We start from the raw sequence: 6,258 nt of genomic DNA, 5'->3' as shown, positions 1-6,258 counted from the left end.
TCGATGCTCAAATGATTAAATCAATTTATTTGTTAAATTAAGCTCAAGAGCAAAGGGGAGCTAAATCCGATAAAGGGAAGGAAAAAGTAGTTGAATAGCCGTCGAAATCGTTCGACAACATCCGAGGTAAGTCTTCGAGTAATGACCCTACTTGAATTATATTGAAATCATGCTCCTTGTGTGTGGCTATTGAGCCGAAATTGTAAAGGTTTGATAAATATTTTGTGTTTGAGCCTTAGTAACGAAAATGAAATATGGATGTGTCGTGATTATTGATATACGTGTACATGAGCATTTGAATGATATCCGGGCTAAGTCCCGAAGGCATTTATGCTAGTGATTATGCCCGGGCTAAGACCCGAAGGCATGCGTGCGAGTTGTTATATCCGGGCTAAGACCAAGGCAATGGTGCAAGTTACCAACCGGGTTAAGACCAAGGCAATTGTGCTTGTGGTTGTATCCGGTTAAATCCAAGGTACGTGACTCGAAATGAGCAATCTTGCTGTAAAATTTCAGTTTATACACTTGTGAAAATTCCAGCAATGAAGTATGTTCGTATGTGCTTGAATTAGTTGAGTCCTTACAAGTGAGTATTCGCTCGCTTGATAAACGAGCTACCGGCCTTTGGCTAAGTTGTTCTTTTGTGTATGAACATAAGGGTCGGTAATGTGAAGTAAGTATGATTATGAGAATGTGTATTAATAGAGTGATTCATTTAGCTATGTGAATGTAATACTTTAGTCAAAGCTGATTTCATTGCTTGAGACTTACTAAGCATTAAAATGCTTACCCGTTGCTTTGGCTCTCTGTTTTATAGGTTTCGCCGTTAGCTATCGGATTCGGGATCATCGAAGTCGAAGTCATCCACACTATCAAAGCCCCCATTTTGGTACAATTTTGGTTGAACTTTGAAATGGCATGTATAGGACTACCCTTTTGTTGAAGGTCATGTACCTTTCGGTTTTGTGTAAACTTGGATAGCCATGCGAAAATGGCTTATATAATGTTTTAGCATAGTACTATAATCGTTTGTATGTTGATCATTATGAGGTATGGAATTGTTTTGAACGATTAGCCATTGGAATGGTTAATCATGATCACACTTTGTGCTATGTATGCAAAAAGGGCCAATTGAATCATAGAAATCATGAAATAGGTAAAGCCTACCTTAAAGGCAGATGCTGACAGCAGCAGTGACGTGGATGTAAAAAATCACTAAAAATAGTAGAAATGGTATTAAATAGTGAATAAATTATGTAAATGAACCTTGATGAATCTACTTTCATATGGAAGAAACGAAATGGTCATATGAGTTATATGTTAAGAGATATTAAAGTTCTCGTGAAACAGGGCCAGAACGGTTTCTGGATCCCCTGTTCCGACTTTGGAAATTCATTGTAAATTAACCAGAGATAATTAGGAGTCATGCCATATATGTATATATTCCTCTCTGAGTCTAGTTTCTATAGAAGCAAACGGCGACAGTATTGAAGACCTGTATAGGAAGATATCCAATTCGTAATGCATAAAGGTCAGTGTAGTCGAACCCTGGAATAGGGGAGAATTTAACTAATAAACTGTACTAATTGGCCCAACCAAAAATTCTATTAAAAAATCTGTAGATGGAAATATGAGTCTAGTTTCTGGGAAAAATTACGAAACTGATTTTCGAGTTTTGAAACTCAAGATATGATTTTTAAGGCGATAGTGATGCAGTAACCAGCTTGTCTGGAAATTTTTAAATGGACAGTGGAAATGATTAAGTCAAGTTTGTGTGCACCTTGTGTTCGACTCCGGTAACGGACTCGGGTACGGGGTGTTACAATTTTATTGGTATCAGAGCTACGGTTTAGTCGATTCTAGGACTACCGTAATGCGTTTGGGTCTAGCTATACATGCCATTTTATGTGATTATTTGATAGTGTGGTGATTTACATTTGAATTTGTGTTTATTTATAGTAATAGATCCCGATCCCAACCGAAGCGATAGTGATGATGTGGAGAGTGTGGCGCTGCTCCGCACAAGGGACAACGCCGCAGACTCTCAACCTATTGCTAGCAATCCGAATGATGAGGCTAGGCAAGCCTTTTATAGCGTGATGAATGATTGGTTCAACCAATACATTCGAACTAATACTACTGCTCCACAACCTCCATTCCCAACTAATACAACCCCGCACCTACAATGCCTCCGAATCGACCAAATAAGGTCGAATAAGCCCCAGCTGATGAATCCGAAAACATGGGGCTACTGAATTTAAAGCTACGGATAACGACGATGCCGAGCAAGCTGAATTTTGGTTGGACAACACTATCCGGTACTCGATGAGCTATCTTGTACACCGATGAATGCCTAAAGTGTGCTATCTCCTTGCTACGTGATTCGCCTACTATTGGTGGAGCACTCGACTTGTTGTGCCCGAGAGCAAGTAACTTGGGAATTTTTCCAAACCGAGTTTGGAAAAAGTATATCGATCGAGATTTGTTGATCAAAACGGAAGGAATTTCTTGAGCTTAAGCAAGGTTCTATGTCGATTCGATTACGAGCGAAAATTTGTTAGACTTAGTAGATACATTCAGAATGTGTTTCGTCCGAGGCTCATCATGTGTAAACACTTCGAGGATGGGCTGAATGAAGACATAAAATGTTCGTTGGCATTCTTGAAATACGAGAGTTCGTAGTACTTGTCGAGTGAGCTTGTAAAGTCAAGAGCTTAAAAAAGAAAAACAAAAGTTGATGTGGGAACCGAGAGTTTCGTAAAAGATCCTCGGAAAGTCTCTTCAACATGCATCGAAGAAATTTAGAGATGATGTGGGCGGTCTAGAGGCACTTCGGCCTTTTAGACGAGATCGTGATCGACCCACAATGGTACACGAGGCACTTGATGCCAAATGTTGGGAATGAACTTGAGACGAACGGAGTGTCGACATTGTGGCAAATGGCATTCGAAGTCGAGGTTCCGTGACCGCTCTGTTACAAGTGCGGATCGGTCGACCACTTTATTAAAGATTGCCCGAGGTTGCCCGAATGAATACAAATCGAGTGGAAACCGAAAGTGCTACCACTTTGCCGAGGTAGACCATCCGGAAATACGGCAATGCTAGTGGTGGTCGGTGAGGATCTAGAGATGCTACGACCAGATCCGAGGCTCGCGCTCTGCTAGGGCTTATGCCATACGCGCACGTGAGGATGCTTCCTCGCCGATGTTATTACCGGTACTTTCACTCTCTTTGATACTAATGTGATTGCTTTAATTGACCCTAGTTCTACTCACTCTTATATATGCGAAACCTTAGCATCCAAAGAAGACTTTACCTATTGAGTCTCGAGTTCGTAATTCGGTGTCAAATCCCTTGGTCGTTACGTCTTTGTCGACAAAGTGTGTAAGAAATGCCCCCTAGTAATTCAAGGTTCCTATTTTTCGGCGGACTTGATGCTTTTGCCGTTCGATGAATTTGATGCTATTCTTGGTTTGGATTGGTTGACCGTGCATGATGCGGTTGTGAATTGCAAAAGCAAGACTATTGATTTGAGGTGCGCAAATAACGAAATGATCCGAGTTGAGTCTACGGACTTGAAGGGGTTGCCAGCTGTAATATCATCAATGTTGGCCCAGAAGTATGTAAGAAAAGGGTGCGAAGCATACCTTGCGTATGTAATTGATGATAAGGAGCTAGAAATAAAACCCGAATCTGTGCCGGTGGTTTGTGAATACCCGGATGTTTTTCCCGAAGAATTACCGGGTTTGCCACCTGTTCGGGAGATAGAGTTTGGTATTGAGCTTGTACCGGACCACACCGATTTCAATAGCTCCGTGTCGTATGGCACCAACGGAATTAAAGGAGTTGAAAGCTTCGATTGCAAGAGTTGGTGGATAGAGGTTTTGCTCGCCGAAGTTTTTCACCTTGGGGTGCACCGGTGTTGTTTGTGAAAAGAAGGACGGAACTATGAGGTTATGCATCGACTATCGTCGCCTTAATAAAGTGACAAGAAAGAACAAATATCCGCTATCACGTGATCGATGATTTGTTCGATCAACTGAAGGAGCCTCGGTGTTCTCAAAAATAGATTTGAGATTGGGCTATTATCGATTCATGAATCCGAGATTCGGATATACCCAAAACGCCTTGAACGAGATATGGTCACTACGAGTTCTTAGTGCTGCCGTTTGGGCTCACTAATGCCCCTGCGGTATTTATGGATTTGATGAATCCGATTTTTAGACCATATTTGGATCGGTTCGTAGTTGTGTTCATTGACGACATCCTGGTCTATTCAAGAGATGAGACCGAACATGCGAGCACCCGAGATTAGTGTTACAAATATTACGGATAGGCGGTTATATGCTAAGTTCAAAGCAAGTGTGAGTTCTAGTTAAGAGAGGTTAGCTTCTTGGGTCATGTGGTATCTGCATCGGGTATTCGAGTCGACCCGAGCAAAATTTCAGCCATACTTAACTGGAAGCCTCCAAGAAATATTCTCGAGGTTCGAGCTTTTGGGACTTGCTTACACTTACCGACGGTTTGTAAAAGGATTCTCGATGATAGCCACACCCATGACGAAAACCGCTTCGTAAAGATGTCAAGTTTGAATGGACGGAAAAGTGTCGAAAAGTTTCGATCAATTAAAAACTCATTTGACTAAGCTCCAGATTAGTGCAACCCGAATCGGCAAAGAGTTTGTCATCTATAGTGACGCCTCCTACTTGGGTTAGGTTGCATATTGATGCAAGAAGGTCGAGTTGTGGCCTATACGTCGAGACAATTAAAGCCACATGAGAAAAATTATCCGACCCATGATCTCGAATTGGCTGCCATCGTATTCGCCTTAAAGATATGGCAACATTACTTATTTGGTGAGAAGTGCCATGTGTATTCGGATCACAAAAGTCTCAAATATTTGATGACTCAAAGAGACTTAAATCTGCGACAAAGACATTGGCTCGAGTTGTTAAAAGATTATGAGCTTGTCATTGATTATCACTCGGAAAGGCTAATGTGGTTGCGGACGCCTTAAGCCGAAAATCACTTTGCTTGCTTTACGACGATGAATGTACACTTGTCTATTCTACCCGACAATGTGTCAAGAGTCAATTAAAGGCCAAACCATTGTTGACTCATCAAATTCGTGAAGCTCGTAAAGTTGACGATGAGTTGGTTGCAAAACGGGTGAGTGTGTTCCAAACAAGGAATCGGAGTTTCAAATTGATGATGACGATTGTTTGAGGTTCGAAGTCGTCTGTGTGTTCCAAGGAATTGAACTTATTTCGATAATTCGAACGAAGCCCATTGTAGCTGAATGGCAATCCACCCGGGGAGTACGAAGATGTACAACGATTTGAAACGTCGGTTTTGGTGGCATGGTATGAAACTAGACATCTCCGACTTTGTTTCGAGATGTTTAATATGTCAACAAGTGAAAGCGGAACATCAAGTGCCTTCAGGATTACTTCAGCCGATTATGATACCCGAGTGGAAATGTGATCGAGTCACAATGGACTTTGTGTCCGGACTGCCATTGTCATCAAGTAAGAAGGATGCGATTTGGGTTGTTGTTGATCGACTGACTAAGTCGGCTCACTTTATCCCCGTGCGTATGGATTTTTCATTGGATAAACTAGCTGAATTATACGTTTCCCAGATTGTGAGATTACACGGGGTACCGATTTCTGTTGTGTCGGATAGAGATCCGAGATTCACCTCGCGATTTTGGAAGAAATTGCAAGAAGCTTTGGGTACCAAGTTGCATTTCAGCACCGCTTTTCACCCCCAAACCGATGGTCAATCCGAGCGGATAATTCAGATACTTGAGGATATGTTGAGATGCTGCATCCTCGAGTTCAGTGGTTCATGGGAACGGTATTTACCTTTGATTGAATTCGCACAACAATAGTTTTCAATCAAGTATTAAGATGGCACCTTACGAGGCCTTGTACGGCGTAAATGCCGTACAACATTGTTTTGGACCGAGCTCGGTGAAAGCAAAATTTTCGGAGTGGATTTGATTAAAGATGCCGAATGTAAAGTAAAAGCAATCCGTGAAAATCAAGATAGCCTCCGATCGTCGAAGTCGTGCGTGGATCTCAAACGAAAAGACATCGAGTATCGTGGGAGATAAAGTGTTTCTTAAAGTTTCGCTTGGAAAAAGATACTCGATTTGGGCGCAAGGGCAAATTGAGTCCGAGGTTCATTGGGCCATATGAGATATCCGAACGAGTCGGTCCAGCTATGTATCGTTTGATTTTGCCCCGAACTTGA

Source organism: Gossypium arboreum, chromosome 1, assembly GCF_025698485.1.
Source record: "Gossypium arboreum isolate Shixiya-1 chromosome 1, ASM2569848v2, whole genome shotgun sequence".
Classification (NCBI taxonomy): Eukaryota; Viridiplantae; Streptophyta; class Magnoliopsida; order Malvales; family Malvaceae; genus Gossypium; species Gossypium arboreum.
The sequence above is the reverse complement of the archived record's forward strand: the minus strand, read 5'-3'. Positions refer to the sequence as shown.